Source organism: Labrus bergylta, chromosome 3 (assembly GCF_963930695.1).
Source record: "Labrus bergylta chromosome 3, fLabBer1.1, whole genome shotgun sequence".
NCBI classification, from domain to species: Eukaryota; Metazoa; Chordata; class Actinopteri; order Labriformes; family Labridae; genus Labrus; species Labrus bergylta.
Window position 1 is genome coordinate 16,457,826 of NC_089197.1, and position 20,148 is coordinate 16,477,973.

The 20,148-nt window shown below is 39.0% G+C and overlaps 1 protein-coding gene across 5 annotated transcripts in view; it reads left to right on the plus strand.

Annotated features, from left to right (window-relative positions):
• LOC109986983 (protocadherin-9) overlaps positions 1-20,148 on the plus strand; it is a 204,577-nt gene that overhangs the window by 54,867 nt on the left and 129,562 nt on the right. The window lies entirely within an intron of this gene.

The following is a 20,148-nucleotide window of genomic DNA, read 5'->3' on the forward strand; positions in this document are numbered from 1 at the left end:
TTACTTTTAATAAACCTTAAATTACGTTGTGCATCAGCATCCCACCCATTGGCATGATAAGCTCCATTATGAATTGTTGGATTCAGTATCATCATCCCATCCATGGCTCCATTTATGCTTGGGCATGCTTCTATGTGAATCACTGAAACAGACTCTGCTCTCCTCATAATTCCTCCCTCGTCCATGTGCAAAGTTGAAGTATATTTTGCCTCTTAGTTACTGTGACATATTGTACTTACAACATCATTAACTTCAAGGCCTAATGCAATGCTAATATCCATGCCATTTTTACTTGAGTAATGCGTATTTGTCTCATTACCTCCATGCTTAGGCAACACAGCACTGGATAGTCATCTGGGGTTTGGAGGAGGGTTTGCTTGTGTTGTTGTGCTTGCACACTGGTGAATCTTAATGATGTCAGTTTTTCTCACTCTTTGTTATCAACTACTGAATCAACACGGGGAGGGTTTCTTGTAAAGTAGGAGTCTCACCATAAACAACCTGCATCGTAAACCACAATGCCAAGTTTATATGTTTTACCCTTTCATGATGTAGGAATCATTTCCTCCTCCTCCTCGTTGTTTATTACACACAGTGGTGGTTGAGAATTCGTCTGTGGAAACTGCAAAATGTTCTTTTTATGTCGTTATGTCTGTTTTTTTAAAATTGAAAACTATGAAAATCTTCCTACGTACATCTGCTCTGAACAATCTCTGCTTGGAATATTCCAGTGGAAAACTTCAACCTTGCATTGTCTTTGTCTGATTAAATCATCCTTGCTCTGGCATAATTGAACCCTAGGAGAGTTATTGATTTGAAAAAGTGGTTGTCAATAGAGGCCCTCTATGTCAGCCTTGTATGTCTCCTCAAACACATTTTATACAGCTGCCCTCATGTTATTGTTGTCAGAAACTAAGGCCGAATTAAAGTATAGCACACAGACCAGAGGGAAAATAAGCTCATCCACTCTCTTTCATCCCACCAAAATCGTGTAAAAAATGTTACACAGCTTGACAAATATTGACCTGTACATTTGACATTGTGTTTTATATTGTATGAATGCAGTGCAGACTTCATACTTCAGTGGCAGAAAAAAACCAGTTTCATAACACAATACTTTACAAATCCTCATTATATTCTCATTGGTTGTACTCTGTCTGCCCCACATTAAACATTTATCACCTGCTGAGCACCCTTGGGCCCACCTTCAGCAAGTGAGGAAAGCTAACAAGACAGAGACGCTATGTAAACACAGAAAAGTGATGTCACACCTACCCTAACTCCCACTGGATCAAATCTTCAGGTACAGCGATGTGTTGTGTGTGCTCTTTTTACAACCGTGTTAAGAGTGAGTACAAAAGTCGAAAATGACTGAGAAGTATTAAAAAACATTTTTTGCACTCTATGAAAATACTTGAATCATTAACATAATTGAGAGTTATAGCATATACTACTGTTTACATGTTTTCGTATGGACGGTTTAAGGTGACAGAAACACTCCAGTGTTCATGCACTATGAGAGAAGAAGAAGGCTGCTATAAACTACTTCCTGCAGCTTTCTTTTAAATGAACGAGCTGCCATGTTTGAATTCTTCATCCCTTGTTTAATACATCCATGGCTGCGAGCGCAAGATGTCTTTTGACCTCTGCTTGCCACATTCTTCTGCCCTTCCACACATTCTGTCTTCAGGCCCTGTTAAACTATGTTAAGCTTAAACTTTACAGTATACGAGTCAGACTGGACTGTAACGTTTCACTGCCGGCCTGATCTACACAGCGGTGTACAGAAACAAATGTCCTAAGATGCTCTCTCATTTTATCTCTTTCTCCTCTCTCCTCTTCACTCTGTCGTTCGCATCAGTTTGCTTATTAAAGGGCTACAGCTGCAGTATTCGGAGATGTAAATATCTCACACAGTGTCCCTCAGGATCTACTTTAATGTCCACAAAGCTGCTTGTAGACATTGTTCCTGGATTTGTGCAGTTTCATCAAATGGGAGCCCAAGTGGTGAATGAAATAAACAAGAAAATAGCCGTTTGTTTTACAAGTTTTATACGGCTTCTAACAAGCGAGACTCAGTGGTAACACAGCACTTCATCAACAAATACGTGATTGTATTTTCTCTTGATCAAAAGTCATGTTAAGTTACAGTGAGAATTGTTGCTTTGATCTTTTTCTGTGAGACGTCTTTCTTCTTTCAACCTGAGACATATTCCCGTACATATAAAGGGTTGAGGGACCTGTAAAAATGATATATGGGACAGTCTATGTTTTGTGTCTCCCTAAAGCCTTCAAAGTCAATATTTGGACTTTAGCCTGATTTAATGAACAGAATTTCTCAGTGATCTCTCCCAAGCTGTATTCAATGGGGGATCTCTCTCTGGCTTCGTTAAAGCACTCTGCTGTTTGCTTATTGGGCCTCACCGGACTAAAGAGGCTCAAAGACAAACACACGCATGCATACACACACTTCTACACAACCACACGCACATATGCATACACACTCATACACGACCGCCACAGAGGAGGCCCCTTTTCTTTCAGCCCAAGAGGGAATGATGACTCTCATTATCGCCTCAAAGCTAGATAGCCACAATGTCCCCACTCAGCAGCCCTATTAAGTTACCAGACAGCTTTATTGTATTGGTGTTCGATAATTTCCTTTCCTCTGTCATTCCGAGTGCATCAGGGAGTTGTTGTACGGGGGAAGGCGGGGTTTTGGAAAGCGGCAAGAGCCAACGTGAAAAGACGCAGCTGGCTGCAATGATTCCCTCCAAGGGTTGAGGACTCTTTGGGACGACTGCTGAGCAAATGCTTGGCAACAACTCCCTGCCATAAATAGTTCAATCTTAGGCAAAAAATTAAAAAGGATGGGAGAGGAGGCTTGAGTTAATTATGTAAAACTAGTCACAACACACAGCAAATTACATTGTCCAGAGTATTTGTTATGCTGCAGGATGAATGCATTGAAGAAGAAGAAAAGTCACCTCACGGACTGCATATGTCCTATTGATTTATTGGGAGTTTCTCTGTGTGTTCCCCAGCCTCATACGGATCAATAAATATACAGCCATTTATATCTATTTCCAGTCTCTGTAACACTCGGCTGTCTGAATGCGTTTAAATTAAGGTGGAAGAAATCACAAAGCTGGTTGCACACAAACATTTTCTGCACTATAATGAACTGTGATACAAAACATCCCCATTTAATTGATAAAGATGACATAAAGCGTTCGGGAGGGAACTTGGTAGAGAATTCACAAATAGCTAAATCTATCAAAAGTTAACTTAATATCAACATACTGTAGACTTTGACTAACACCAACCTACAGATAGTTGGTATTTAGAAATATAAATGTACAAAAAAATCTCAGATAGATGTCATGCGTAACAAGCTGCTCTATGTGTGGCCTCCTCTGGCATTTTAGCATCATTTGCGCACATGTTTTGTCCTAACAAGACACTGCATTATCAGTATTGTGAAGAATTGTCTGTAACAAGTCAATAAAGAAGAGTCAAGAGAGGAAAATGTATCATTTAAGGTAACACGTAAGGAAAGTTAGAAATGCTTTTTGAGATGCACGTTGTTAAGGGTGCTTAATCAGCTTTGATTGCAGACCTTCTTTCATGAAGAATTAAAGCTTCAACCTCCCTTCTTTGTAAAAAAAAAAAAAGTGCTTGGTAAAATGAAAAGAAACGAAAGTATGCCACCACTAGACCCCTTTTTGCATAGATGGAATAGCATGTGTGCGTGTGTGTGTTTATACTTGTTTTAAAGTAATTACTGATAAAAACAGAGACCTTCAACGGTGACACATCATCTGTGGCTTCGAGCATTCATACAGTAACTGTATTGTGAACTTCTACCATAACAAGGTGACATTAGACATGATGTCAAAAAACGATCCTCGTAAGTGTCACTGTGGCGGCTGAAGAGGAGCCAATGACGAGTGTACTTATGTAGTTTACACACAGGGTAAATGCATTACTCTCTAAAATGTACTTATTGACCAAGCTGGAAAATCACATCAGCTAAATGCTACAGGCACTTGCAGCTATTAATGTTGACAGCACTTGGACTTTTCAAAGAGACTGCGATGGAGTGCTAAATCATATTTGGGTAAGAGCTAACTCCAATGGGAAACTTTTTAGGGGTTGACTACAGCCAGACCACATTATGCTTCATTAGACATCATTTGTAAACCACACAGCAGGACATAAGCAACAATGCTGGATTTTTCTTGTATTACCCAATTGCTCCAGTGTTTGTCCATGGGTGGGCATTTAAGGCCCATCATTTTAACTTAAATGTAAAACACTGTACACTGGTAAACAGGTATGTATATCCATTTAATCATCATGGGGCTGTTTTCTGGTTTTCATTGTAATCTTAAGTCAAGACTCAAACGGTCATGCATGCTACCCAAATCTACACCTAGCCGACTCCTTTAACTTTGAATCAGACAAATGTCTGAATCATCTTCATTTGGCCCATAGGTTGCTTGTATTGACATCTCTCATTGCCATAGTAACTTTAAATAAAACATTGTGCGTCTGTTGAGCTTTGAAAACCAATCTAGTGTAAAAAGAAGTATCATTTGTTTATATGCTCTACTTCATTTACAGTTCACAGTAGCTTCTATTAGGAAACAAATAATAATTTTGAAGCTCTACGCTTAAGAGACTATAACATGTGTTAATGAAAATAGATCATCACCTGATATTACCTGCTGTTTCTGTATTTTCTACAGTGCTTAAAAAACATCTTTTGAATGTTTCACTATTACAAAAAAAGAAAAGATCACTGAGCCCCTGCCCTGAATTGCGGCTTGCAGCTCAGTATGCGACATTTTGCATGGCCTTTTGTGAAATCAAGGCAAAGAAATCAGCTTTCTAGAACATGGAAAGCCTTTGTACAGAAATTTTATTTTCTGCAACAAAGCTCTTCCGTTCTGATTTTGGGAAACCGCTGAATGTTTTACAGGCTTTGTTTGGCAGGAGAACTTCAAGATGAGATTCAGCAGTGATTCTAAGAGAGATGGCGTCATCATTGTGAATGTTTTCCTGAGACTGTGTCTCAATCAGGTGCAGCTGAGAGACGCTATGTGGACTGCAAAGTGGAAAAAATGTGATAAAGCCAGAGAGAGGAGGAGAGGCCTGGGGTGATATTACTTTATATGAAAACACTTCAGCTCTATTCTAAAATTCCAAATGATATTGCCTCTATACATTACTGTGCTTTAGTCAGCTTTTCTGCTTCTCAGGCAATGATGCTCTATTTATGATGAGAAAAGAATAGCTCTGAAGCTCAAACAACTGAATATTATTTCAGGAAGTTTTTGCCCTGGGAAAGCATAATTTGTTTACACTCAGCAATTATTACATAACACAAGCTATCTCAAGGTAGGTAGTATTTTTTTTAGGGTTTTTCCTTTTTCCAGCCGTGCTAACACACTCTCACACACACACACACACACACACACACACACACACACACACACACTCAATTTCCTTTTCATTGCTCTTATCTTACCTCTAACCATCTTCATTGCTTCTCACATACGTATCAATGAAACTCATGATGGCCGAATCATACAATCAATCAATCACGTTATGTAAAGCTTCATGCGAGTATGATTCACCTTCTCGTCTGTGACAGATTTATGTTTTGTGTTTATTACTTGAGACGCATGCACAGTGTTCTGTTATTAATGTTTGCTCTATATCTTTGACATCATTTGCCTTTAGTGAGCAGATCATGTACCAAGCTTTCATAACCCATGATGTCAAAGCTCCACTGGGGAACTTTTGGTTCGTGTTCAATCTTGACGACACCTGCGGACAAAGCAGTGGCTCCTACTGCTTTGCTGATCTTATTCTGTAAATGCATGAGTAGTGGTTTGCTGATGATGACCCTCATCCTGCTTCATTTTAACAGTCAAACAAATCGGTCATTTAAAACTGTTTCATAGAAAATAGAAGCAATGGCGTTCCCAGGCTGAATGCTGTAAATCTTTGTATCTCACACTGACCTGGTGGCTGCAGTGAGAGGCATCAAAAAGAAATACTGGTTTATAGAAATAGTCAGTCTTGTCACTGATGGGCTTGTGTGCCTTTGTAGCTCATATAGACTCATCAGTATTAATTTTAGTTGGTTTAATAACCTATTAAAATGCCTCACCCTGTGTTTTGACTGTCTGGGGCATTGTGCCTGTTCATTATACTTTATTTCACCAGAAGCCGATGTGACAGAAGCTAATGATGAAGCAAGCTTACCAGTTTTTCTTTAGCATATATTGAACTGATGGTGCTACAACGTATACATTTAAGGTTTTTAGATTTAAGTGTTTGTTTCCTGCCTTAAACCAAAAGTCAGTGATGAAGTCAGGAGTAATATGCAGCGACCTGAATAAATCTGCAGTGGCTTTGTATGACACACTACTTACTCTTCTTACTGTTCGACTTTCTCTGAAGGTCAGTTTGGCCATTAGCTAGATCAGCCTAACACTGTGTGCCCCACCTCTCCACTCCAATTCTTCTCATCTCCCATCTCCCCTCTCCCCTCTCCTCCCCCGTCACTTCTACTCCCCTCCCTCCCTGCGTCCCTCAGTGGTCTGAGGAGAGAAGTGATGAGGCTAAATTTATCCTCACAAAAAAAAAAAACCCCAAACCTAAGATGTTAAAAAGAACTCCTGCCAGCGTGATATAACTGGCTGCTGACCGTGATCAACCTCACCTTTCACGAAGCGTCTGTCAAAATAACACGCGCCCGTTCCTCCTCGACCCCCTCTCCCCCCATCCTTCTTTTCTTCTTATCCTCCTCCCCAACTCCGTCCTCCCATCCCCTGTTTTATTAACAACGGAGCTGGTGGCTTGTGATAACTGGTCACTCCTCCAGGCGTTGAAAGGCAAGGACACTCTATTATCCTAGCGAGATGGATGGGTTGAAATATTGCCTGCAAGTGGTAGAGCCTGCCAAATCCTCCAGTCTTAAAACCCCTTTGTCTCTGACAAGGAGGGACATTAGTGAGAGGGCCAGGTTCTTGGATGAGGATATGCTTCTCTGAATACAATATGGAGAGAGGAAGGCAAACACAGAAAAGCACATGTGTGGAAAAGAATCCAGAAATGTGCTTAATGTCTTTGTTTGCCCCATAAACAGAGAAACATGTGTGAAGAGCTTCATTTGCAGTGAGAGCCACTTTTGTAACCCTCTTTCTGTACTACCAAGTCTCCCCATATGTATGGTGTGTGTGTTACAGAGAAGTAAAGACTACCGTGTAAACATTCAAATTATTAACACAGTGCAGGTAGACAGCCGGTCAGCCAGACAGCGGGGTCGACGTATTAATTAGCGTCCTGATTATCAGTGACCTTTACCTCGTGATGTGTCCAGACTTGTTTAACCCGCTCTGTCTCTGCCAATTCATTAAAAAATATGTAGCCTGTTTGGCAGGAGACGGCGAGATCATGCGACTTAAATGAATCTATGAGAAACAGCTGCTGTGTTTCCGTGCGTTTCTGTGCATCTGTATACGTCTTGATGTTCTGGCAACATATTTGTTGAAACAGAAATTCAGTGAAGTTTTCAATCACAGGGATGAGGCTCATTCTGTTTTTTTTTTTAAGATGATCCATCAAAGTCCAGTCAGATGTGCAGTCCAGGTTTTTACTATAGGAGAGGTTAAGCACTGCCAGATGTAAGATAGATATTTTTATTTCCTTTTTTTTATGTTGTAAATGCTTGAAGTGGAATTCAGAGGAAGACACTCATAGGAATGGGCAGGTTAGGGGTTAAGTGCACATTTGAAGTAATGTAATATGGTGTTATCCTGCCTGCTTTAGTGATATAGTCATAATGGTATTACTGTAATAGAGAACAAAAATAAAAGCAAGTTAAGGCCGGGGCACAGTGGTCACATTTTACTAAATAGCATGGGCAGAAGGAGTAACCTGCTTTGTTGCTGGTGATAATACTTTAATCCATTATTTCCATATTTCCATCTATTATTTCCTCAGCAACACTTTGTCAAGTGTTCAAAAGGGAAAATCATGCTCCTCTTCACCCGTTAACCACAGCCCCTCGCCGGAAGGCTTCCCCTCGTTTGCTTTGCCCCGTGTACTCTCACTGTGTTGCATTGTGTGTTTACAAATCAAGTGATTTCTGAAATGCAAAAACATTGCATGTGATGTAAGAGGTCAGTATCTTCAAATCCATCTTTCAGAGCTGTTTTTCTAAAGAATGGGCGGTCTTATTCAGAGAATAATCTTGGTCTATTGTTCAAACAGCTCCAAGCATGTTGTTTATGTAGCATGATGATTGTGCCACAGGCGGGGTCAGGAGGGGTGTATGGAAATACAGAGCATGTGACACTGACGCAGGGGGTTGTAGTCTTTCTTACACAAACAGTCCCTGTTTTATCTAAATTATACAATCTCACATGATTTACTGTCAGATTGAACCTTTTTATCAATTTGTCTTTTCTAACTAATTGTCCTGTGTACCAGTAAAGTACTAAAGTACATAATAACATAACCAGGGGAATGAATGGACTTGTCTTCTTGTTCTTTTATCTAGTTCTTTTACGGATATGTATGTGAAAGAAAATAATATCTTATTAAGTTAAAGATTTATTTTTGGTCCCAAGGAAATTAGATATTGTAAATATGCTTAAAGTAACAATTGATATAAATTATATAGAAATGTAATAAAGTTCCTACTTGGCAACACCTGTTGACACAGAATGCATGCACAATAAAGAAACATGAAAACCCTATGAACGATTATAACTCTATAAACATGATATGAATTGACCTAAAGTGTTCACCACTATATGCCATACAAACCAGTGGTATAATGTACTAGTATATACCGAGTTCACCAACTTATTTTTCAGTCTCCGTAGGGTATACCCACTTCTAAATCTCCTCTGAGCCACACCAATGATTGTTTGATGTTCCATTTTCTTTCCTAGGATGGTGAAGAGATGACCCTCTCTACTCCGTCTGTGATTTGCTAGTAAAAATGCAAGAGTGGTCTTACATGTCACAGAGGCCGTTTATCCACTGCTGGATGGGCCTCTTAAAAAATATATTTGGGGGAAATGAAGAGTAAACCCACTTCTTCAGGCACCACTACACCGCTGATACATACTACAAGATAAACAACACAATTTAAGGCCTAATCCCCCTTCTGACAATAGGTAATTAAACCCAATTTTTTGATGGTTCTTGAGATTATTTTGCCAGATTTTCCAATCGGTTAGTTAAGAGTGAACATATATTCAACAAATATTGAACATGTTCAATGTCATGGGTTGTCATGTGGAGTGAGAAATTAGCCAATAAGCAAGCTGCCTGAGGAAGGAAGCACAACAAATGCACAAATCTAGGTTTTTTTACTTTACTCCAGCTTGGAGGACATGTTTCTTTTTTTCTTCATGGATTTTCAATTTTCAATATCATTGCTAATTCTTACTTCATGTCATCCGCCATGTTGGTAAACTCTAAAGTTGTGTTAGACCATGAGAGAATAAAAGAACATTTTCAGTTTTGAGAGTCAGGATGGAATCTGTCGGTGGGTTCTCTGCTGCTTTGGCCATATTGTTGCTTTCCACAGACTGTAGGACCAAAACAGTGAGCTCTTTAATGTTGTGGTCATTTATCGTGGTCTCAAGCTCTGTTAAGGTTTTGAAAATCTTTTAGTACAAGCCAGGTTTGAGTAGCACGACGAGACCGGATTCCACAGACTCTTAGCTACAGATTTGCTTTATTTGTATAGCTCAAGCACAAAATGTGCAATCATGCATTATTCACAATAGTCCTGTGAAAGACTAATAGGAATTTACTGAAATGAGACGATATTGTTTCTGAATCAGCCTCCCCTTAAAGCACAAATATTCATATAAAATGTCCATCTGGCATCTCTCATAGAAATGTTCAGCTCTGAAGTTTATCACTGCCTCAAGGACTTTCCTTTATACGCGGCATGCTCATTGTCCATGCTTTTTTAATTGAATTAAGGAGCACTGAGTGTGGCATCTCTGTTGTTGTTATCTTGTAGGTGTACAGGGTTATTAAAGAGGGGAGGCATGTTAAGTCATTTGTTATCCCTGGCATTCTAATAAACATGTTTGCTTTGGGCAAAGCCTGTAGCTTGTCTGTGCAGTTCAGATTGATACTCCTGCCATATCTGGAGCTATACACCTCATTATCCTAAGAGGATGCTTAAGAGGAGATGAATCTAGGGGAGAGCGTGGAAGACAAAGCATACAAGAGAAACTGCTGCACATAATGGTGTTGTTCTTTTGTAGAAAAGAGCTGGGAATGTGTTTCAAACTGTTTATGCACATTGCAGATCTGCTGTCAAAATGTCAAGAAAAGTCCGACTGCAATTTATGTGTAAATTATTTAGTTTTGCCACTGGGTCGATGGAATTGGATGTTTAAAATAACGGACAAAAGGGAATAAAAACACACAGAACAGAGACATTTAACCTCCCTGACCCAGTTATTCCCAGCTGACTGCTTGCTTATTTTCCAAACTTTTTTTTTCCGGGCTCAAGCACCGGTTCTTGACACGTATAACCCCATGGGCTTTCTGTCAGGGAAGGCTTGATTTTACTAATTGGTACCAAAGCTGTTAATTGGAGCTGCGGAAACCAGAAATTGAGAATAGGAGGGTGGCCTCTTGGGAAATATGTGTGTTCAACCTCATTTTACACCTTTACTCATTGTTTTTTTAGCACTCTAACTGCAGAGAGGACATCACTGTGTTGTCACAGCAAAATGCCCAGCAGAGATTATGAAAAAACAAACTTGTCGCTTACAACACTCTTTGAATCTACAGTAAGATATGAGGTTGTTTTGGTCCTTTGATACATTGTTTCCATTATGATGAAGGTTAAGGGGGACAAACAGTTTGCAAGTCATAAACACTGATCACGCTTTACTGCTAAAAAACAAATGGACCACTTCCACCTAGATCTTTGTACAAACCTGATACCAGTACCCCTTTTTTCCACAATGTAATAATAATAATAATAATAATAATGCATTTTATTTATAAGCGCTTTTAAAAACTCAAAGACACTTTACAATTGTTAAAACATAAAGAATAGCACAGAAGGACAGACTAACGGACATTGCAGCATTACACACAAATCATAAAGATAACAACAATAAAGATAACAACAGAAAGGTAAACAACAGAAAACAGAAAATACATCACAATCATACATTAAAAGCTTAAAATCTATGTAAAATGTAAACTCTATTAACCTTTATGTGAAAACTTATTAAGTTATTGAGAAGTTATTATCTGTTCAAGATATCAAAATCATGATTTTGAAAGTAGCATTCTCTCAGTGCTCCCTCAAAAGCCACGCCCCTGACTCATATGCACAAGCGCAATTGGTCCAGAAGCGGACCTCAGCTCAGGGTAGAGAACGATCAGGGAGACAGGGAGGCCTGATTGGTTCATCAGATTGGTACCTCGTGGCAGACACTGGTGGAAGTCTTTACATGCTTACAACAGCTAGAGATGACAGATTTTCTTCCATTCCTTTTTCAGAGCACATGAGTTATTCATTTCTGTCAGGACCTAAAGACAAATTTCATCCAAAATCTTAAAAAAAGTGTATCTGGAAAAAGGTTGCTACATAAACCACTGTCAACACTTAAGTTTCTCAGCCAAAGCGTACATCTTTGACTTACAGATGTAGTTATTATGAAACACCTACAAGTGGCAAAGTATCAGCGGTAATTTCCCTCACATGACTCCACCCTTGGGATGAACTTAGTGTTTCAGCAAACCGTGTTAATGTGGTTCGTTGATGCGGATGCTGCTGACTGCAATGAGGTCAGGAGGGAGGCCAAAACAGATCTCTATATATTTAGTGTACAATAATTAATGATATTCTAGTGTTAAAATTGCATCATTATCTTCATTTAACGTAAGCCTGCAGGGCATCATGTGTTCGGTCATGTGTGGGTGTGTGCGTATGTCGGCAGCCAATCTTGCATAGTATTAGAAAGAATATTTATTTATTTATTTATGCACATATTGTTAAAAGCCTCTCAGGGTTGTGGAGCTTTACAATGTTTGAAAGTACTCTTTTCTTGACAGTTTTCTATATTCTATATCTTTTCTTGACAGTTTCTATTGACTAATGACTCCTCATCCCTAGCAGCCGCCACACACTGCTGCACTTTAAAATCATATTTCTGCTGAGGGGAGTTTGGTTAGTGCAACAGATGATAAACAGACCTGTAACATTAGTTCTGGCAGATTCTTATCCCAACTTTGGGAGGCGTCACTACAGTAAACACTATAGGGCTAGAGAGTAGACAACATGTGTCCCCCTGATATCGGCTGGCTACAAAGACTCACTCTACGATACGATACACTTTATTGTCCCCTTGGGGAAATTTGTCTTCGCCAAACATTCAGCTGCTTCAGCTACTTCGGGCTCACTTTGGTAGATCACAACATATTAGTTGCAGAATTAATCCAACAACATTATTCTGGTTATACCTTGATAATGTCACCTACTTATTAGTTGTCTCCCCTACATTCCTGCACGAGTAAATCTTTGTTCAGGTTAATATATACATATAAGGGAGGGGCAGTGAGTGTTGTTAGATGTAAAAAAGTGTATCATGTGACATGTGTCTTGTAAGCTGCTACTGGATGCTTTGAATTTCCCTCTAGATCAAATTATAGTATCTATCTGTCTCTATCATTCTGTTACCAACCTGCGTACATGCTGGACACAAAGCTTGACCTGCACTCCATGTTCCCAACCCCACTTTTTAATGTTGTTTCAGAACTTAAATTAGAAACTAGGCTGTTTCTTTATGATACCTCTTTTGCTCAGCTGGTTGCTTATAAAGTTTCAACTTCTGTAGATTCTTGGTTGTGCTAAGAAGTAAGCCCTTAAGATATTGGGAAATCACTAATTGTCACTTACATATCATAGTAGGTAGATGGATAGATAGAAACAGAAAACACAGTCACACATAAGCAAGATCTAAAAGATCTTAAGTGCTTGTAAAACAAAATGTCTTCCTCTGAATGCTTTTCTCCCACTGTGATCAGTTAATCTCTTGCAGCCACATTAGCTCTTCTCAGGGGCCAAACAGTCATCCCCTCAAATGCTTAACTGATTTCTCATTGTCAGCCACATTAGCAGCTTTAAACTCTCTGTCATTCTGCAACAGCCACATGCTGTGCACCTTGGGAAATACAGTACGCACTATTTATCATGGGAAATCATCTTCAAAAACAAACAGAGTACGTGTAAAAAAGCATCAACCATGAACAAGGAAAAACAGAATTGGAGGAACATCCCTCTCTCGCTGCTGCAACACTTGTTGTTGTTCTTTGGTGTTCGACTTGCTTATTGTAACCCAATATGTTGTGAAAGTGACAAGCAACATTTTTATTTATTTACTGTGTGATGTGAGTTGGTTCAGAGAGAGGCACTGTCAACTTCCACATATCACTGCTTGGTGGGAAAACATGTTTCTCCAAGATGTCAACTTTTCAGTAAACTGAGCAAGACAGACTTGTTTTTTTTTCATCTTGGTCACAATGAAAACATTTTTTCAGATATTCTTATGGATTCAAAGAGCAATGACAGCTTTAGAGGTTAGGTAATTTTTTTCAACTCTTACAGATGCATACAATCTCAGGTTAGGCTAGCATTAGAAAAAGCTATTTAAGCTTTTTCTATAGGTAAGGTTGCGATATGGCATGGTGTGCAGTTTCACCATACATTCCCTTATTGTTTTAAAGGGATGATTATTTCAGGATCTACTCTACTTTGCTGTGCACTAAGAAACTGGACATTTTCATTTGACTTTGAAAAAGAATTAATATTATGTATGGGCTTGAGCAGGTTAACTGATAGGTATTCATCAGAAACTTGCCAGGGAAAAAAATATGAAATCATAAATCAAAAGCCTTCATTGTTGACGATGCTTTCCGGGTGCAGGTCTTTTGAAATGAAACAGACGTCAATTTTTTTTTGGTTTTATTATGTGCTTTTGTGCAGAATCGTCTGGCAGATCAGTGAATTGAAGCTGTGTGCGTCAGTCAGCAACTGGTGGCAGTTGTTCCTCTGATTTCAACTGCGGACGTTGACATATGATATGTGCCCGGGCTTTTGAATTGTTCCTAAAGAACTTCACTTTCATTTGCAGACCTTTAATTTTGAATAGGTCAGGTTAAGCTTTTATAGAACCCAAGTCTCAGGAGGTTCTTATTAGTAATTTGCCCTGTTGGAGGCAGGACTGATGTTCAGAATAACTTTTTCTGCTATTTTGCAACAAGCTGCTTGTAATTTTTGTGGCATTTCAATGTGGCACAATGTATTTTGTTGGTACTGATACATCTTGTGTATACAGTAAAAGCCAACAATACTCTTAACAATAAATCTTGTGACTACACAACAGACAGAGCTGTCCATGGTGCTGAAATAACAGTGCTACATTCAATCATGTTTGAGGGGGAAACTGGATCACGAGTTTTAAATATACTACGGGGATAACTTAAGAGAAGGCGCTTCATTTACAGCTCATGACATCTGTGTCTCTGGTTCTTGTTTCTGATGTTTTATTCTTGGTGCTGCATCTGGTTTGCACTGATATATATATCACATAATTCATTAATTAAACAGTTACAGCAGAGTGAGATCATCTATAAATAAGGAAAAAAACTGACGCAGACTTAAACTGTAGGCAGGGGTTAAACTGTAGTTTTGGTTCGGCATTCTGTAATAACGTTTTCACATCCATGTTAGGCCTTTTTATTTTGGCAGTGGCAAGTCATCCTATCTTTATTAATGGGGTCATGTGACCATGTGTCATCATCCAAAACTTTCCAGTGACAAAACTCAGCCTGGTAGGCAGCAGATGCTGCGGCGGCTTTTGAAGTGTTGCCCAGTACTGATAACTCATGCAGTTCAAGTCTGGAGTCCAACATCATTTCTTGATATGTACAACATACCCACATGAAGCCAGCAGAGCAGTTTGACATGCTGGAAGTCGTCCAGGGTGCGTTGGAGGATTGTCAGATGTTTGACCTGGAAAACTTGACCAAGACTGTCAGTGAGAAATCAAAACCTTTATCTGACACCCAAAGATCAATTGTTATGCTTTTACAATCCATCAGAAAACATTTTAGGATATTTTTGGCTGTGCGTTGAAGGAGTGTTCCCACTGAGTTCAAAATTCAACTACACTTTATTCTCTGTCAATGCTGCCGTTTCCTTGTGTTCAGGTAGCAGTCAGGAATGTTGCTATAAATGGAGGATTTAAAAATCACAATATTAAAAAGCCAAAATTCAGTTTTTACCCTCTGTTAATCATGCAACACACACGCTGAAATATACACATGCACAAACAGGATCTTATGGACATGCACTAATGGAGAGATGTCAGAGTGACGGAGCTGCCCACTCCTGAGCTGGGTGGTGGGGAGGGGGTTTGGTGCCTTGCTCAAGGGCACCTCGGCAGTGCTCAGGAAGTGATCTGGCACCTCTCCAGCTACCAGACCAACTTCCAGATTTGGTCCGCACCAGCGACCCTCCAGTTCTCAACCCAAGTCCCTACAGACTGAGCTACTGCCGCCCCCCCCCCCCCCCCAAAAAAAACAGAATTTCCCCTTGCGGGGATCAATAAAGTAAAATCTTAATCTTAATCTTGAAAGAAAGCTACAAAGTGTTGTAAGCAAAAGAAGAGGCATTTTTAATGTAGAAAAAAAAACAATACTATGTTGCTTAAGCCCAGCCCACACCATATGTCTCTGCATGTCTCATAGGATTCCAATTAATCCATCAAAAACCTATAAACAATCAACCAATGACGAACAAAACAATCAACCAATCACATTTTATTTATGTAGCACCAAAACGCACCAAATAGACCCAAATTAATCCACTATGAGAGAGTACTTGGCAATACTAGAAAGAAAAAAAAAATTCCAGTAGGAGATCTCAAGAAGAAGCAGACTCAATTTAAAAAAGTCACCTGCTGTGATCAGTTAAGCCAAAAAAGTGGGATAGAAACAACATCTCACAAAGCAACTAAAAAAAAGATAATGAAGATAATACAGATTTATTAGCAATCCAGTAATAACAGAATACATGTGACTATAATTAGTGGTTTCTAATGACACATTAATGATAGTAACAGTAACACTGACGTCATCAATTGTAACAGTTTGAGTCAAGAAGTTGCAGCAGGCGATGCGCTACAATGATTCGCAGAAACCTGGCATACAATGGAGCTCAAACACTCAGGGTAAGATGTACAGTTAATACAAGACATTAATGTGACATACAGTAGGCCTATATGTATATGTGTACAAGAGTTTGATGATCGAGGTATTGAATGCTTTTAGCTTCTTGCAGCTTGTTTCAATCCCCATATCTGCAAGAGCCGAGTTAATGCTAAAGCCTATTATTCACACTAATTGCTCAGCTAGAGATAAAACATTTTAAGCAGTGAATGGAACAAAATGAGTTACATAATTGCAAATGAAATCTCTCCTTGTATTATGGCTATCAGCACAGTATACATTATACACAATCAAGCTGGAAGATGTGGTTTGCACTCGACCACATGTCTATACTTAAATATGCTGAGTGTACTTTATTCATGTGTATAGTGGCCATAGAAATGATGGTTTCTTATTAGTTAGCCACAGATTTTCCCTCTTGTCCTGATGTCTTTTATAATGTAGGATGTAGCTCTGGATATAAGAAGCCTGTAGATGCAGCTTTAAGTTCTACATTAGGCCCTGGTGAAGTTCGTATATTCATTATTTTCTTCATGCATTTATAAGCCAGTGGCAGCTCTACTGCAGCCTGAAACACCTACAGATGCAGCCTTAAAGATACAACAGCTGTACATGAATATGTACAGGGAAATTGATAACATAAGATAATCAAGAATAATAATGAAACTCAAATATGTTCCTTATTTAAATATGCTGCTTTGGAATGTATTCCACGTTGATGAGCAGATTGAATTGGTTATATTTCACACCATTTAGCAATTAATGCTAAACTATTTGTCACTGTTTTTCACACTAATGCAGTCTAATCTCATCTAAATGTTGCCCATTGTTGCATGTTAACTTACCAGACGATTTGATACAGAAAATTGGCAAACCATAATCTTGGCATGCTAATAGAGCTGATAATTTGAGTAATTTCTGAGCACATCGGATGCATTATCAGGGTGGCCCAGGAAGTGTGACAGACCAATACTTGGCTTTATTTTACACATATGCCGTTGCCAACAGATTTATCAACTTTCTATTCCAATTGTCAAGCAAAAGGAATTGATGGGAAGTTACATACTATTTTCCTGACATACTCACTAGAAATGAGTTTCTAAAAGCAGTTAATTTAAATTCCCAAATTTGCCCCAGGGCAACATCTCAGGGAGGATTTGATTATTTGCTTCTATACGCAGCAGGGATTGCAGTTTGCACTGATAAAAACTGTCAGGAATTCCCCAAACATCTAGTTGTGTTCTTGTTAGTTTATTACTCAGGAGTCACAATATAGGTAGCTTGTTTCAAACACCCAGGTCTTAACACATGGAGTCACAGAGCAGTGCTGATTCTGATCAGTGGTTTACCTGAGGGACTGGAATATATTTGAGGACTTTGATTTGTGCATCTTATTTTTTTAATATTTTGTGTGTGAAAAATGCATGCAATTTCAACACCTAATCCCACCTATTTATTCAGGCTCTTTTCCCACATGCACATTCACATGAATACATGCATCCATGTACACAGACAGGCTCGGTAACCGTCAGTAACCCTTGGCTGATCAGAGGCTCCTGAGACCTGCCAAACAAAATCAGCCCACAATTCGACAGACTTCACAGATGAATATTAAATGAAAAGGGTAAAGAATTAAGCCAAGGTGCGGCGGGTTAAATTAATAAATAAATGGGCTCATATATATTTATAAATATAGAAATAAAAAGTTGGGTCTCCTGTGGTCAGCCTCCATAGACCTCTTGGTCTTTGAAGGCATCATTAGCTGGTTTTATCAGCACATTGACCCTAAAACTAGTACCTGAGGGGCCTGACTGTAGTGGGGCATATGAGTCTTGGATGGATGAAATAAGACTTTGAAGTGGATTTTCTATTTGAAGGATTATACATCAGGGATTTTGATTCATGCCCATTTTTTGTCCTCGAGGTTGTATGCTTGTGTGGGTGGAAGAAGTTATCGTTCACAAATTTATTAATGTATTTATTTCTTCTTCACCCGAAACAATGATATGTAGTTAATGAGGGAAAAACAATTATGTGTAGTTAATGAGGGAAAAACTTGACGCTTGTTGCATCTGAATTGTTTTCTTCCTGCAATGACAACACTCCTTCCACTAGTGAAAAATAAACACAATGTAATGACTGAACTGGAGAGGGAATTTCAGAGACCCAATCCTCAGAGGACTTGGTTCTTAAGATTTACACTATTTAACACAAATAAACCCAAGATTTCAAGTTTCCAGTCACAAGCTAACTAGCTGACAAATATTATATCATCATCTCCAAGCCTGTAAACTCATCCGATTGTCGTGACTTCCATTCGTGCCCCTGTTTTCTGATTGTACAGTAAATTGGAGTTTTAAATACATCACAATCAAGATTTATTTGAATGCAGATCAGAATCTCCGATCGTAATCATTTGTATTTCATATGGATTTTCCTAATCCTTGTGTATGTTGTCATGACCTAGTTTAGCATTGAAATTTAGTGAATACCCAGGACTTGGTAATCCTTGAATATAATGTAGGCACCCTTTCAGGCTCAGTGGCCTATTTCAAGAAAAAAAAAACAATCTTTTGTTTTGGAACAGTCCTCTAAGCCATGCCATCAGGACTATAAGTATGTTAAAGAGAATCCAATGAGATTGTCAAGTTTCATTATCAAATAGAAATTGTAGAGGAATTCAAAGTGGTTCCCATCCCCCCCCTTGTGCTGTACTGGATCAAATATATTGACAGACAGTTTGAATAGTAGCCTTCCAATGGTTGGGAGAAAACGACTTTTTCATACAAGTCTGCAATAACGACGCCACCTTCATTTCCCTGAATACTTTCCATAACAATAAGGTCTTTGTACGGATGCACATTGTTTTGGTTTACTCAAATAGTGGAGGGGTTATTGTTTCCAATATGTTAATGCTGTTTTTTCCTGCAGGAATACTGTCTTTGAAGTAATCTCTTAAAGTGTGTTTGGTTCAAGCACCATTCTCAAGGGAGGGGGGTGTTGAACTTCTAAATTCTAATTTCCCTCTTACCACCCTTGAATAGTCGTACTATGGCGGGTCTAACCTCGAGCCGTCAAAACAGATAAATCCTCGCAGATTCTATTCTGATTAGATTATCTGCTTAATCTGCAACACATGCATGGAGCTGAAAGCAGCAGGCGCCACTTGCAAGGCAGAGTAAAAGCATTAATAGCCGGATGCTAATTCTTGGTGGCACATAGTTTGGATACCAGGGGTGAACAATATTAATGGCGCACTGATCCAACAGCCAACAATAACCCAATTTATCACACAAAAAAGCTGACTTCTATGCATGAGGGCTCTAATAGCATTTTTCTTTGTGGGAAGCTTTCCAGGAATTTAGGGAAGTTTTAGTACCCAGGAACTTTATCATGAATTAACCTTTGATGAGCCTTACTTTGGTTTGATCAAACTGTATCTGTGAATGTGTGTCTTGACAGACATTTGGAGGTTTTAGTGTGTGCTTTATGACTGAAATATGTGATTCTGCTTGTGTTTTTGCAGGCTCCAGCAGACAATCCTGCTTTTTTTTCTTTGATTAAGGTTATCTGCAGCATAATTTTGACACCTGCTGCTGTTCTGCTCCACTCAACTCTGAAAAGTTCACTAAAATAAGTGTTTTGATCCAAGATGTGGCAGCTATTAGGGCTTGAAATCCTTGTCTCTGGCAGTAATTTGCGCCCTTGCTTTTGATGGACTAGAAAGCTAGAGGTGTAATAAAAAAAAAAAGGTTTTATTTCTTTATTTAGATATTTTCAAACAGTCTTTGTGAATGCAAGAAAACACTGCTATACATCCTATTGTTCCTTCTCATTACTGTAGAG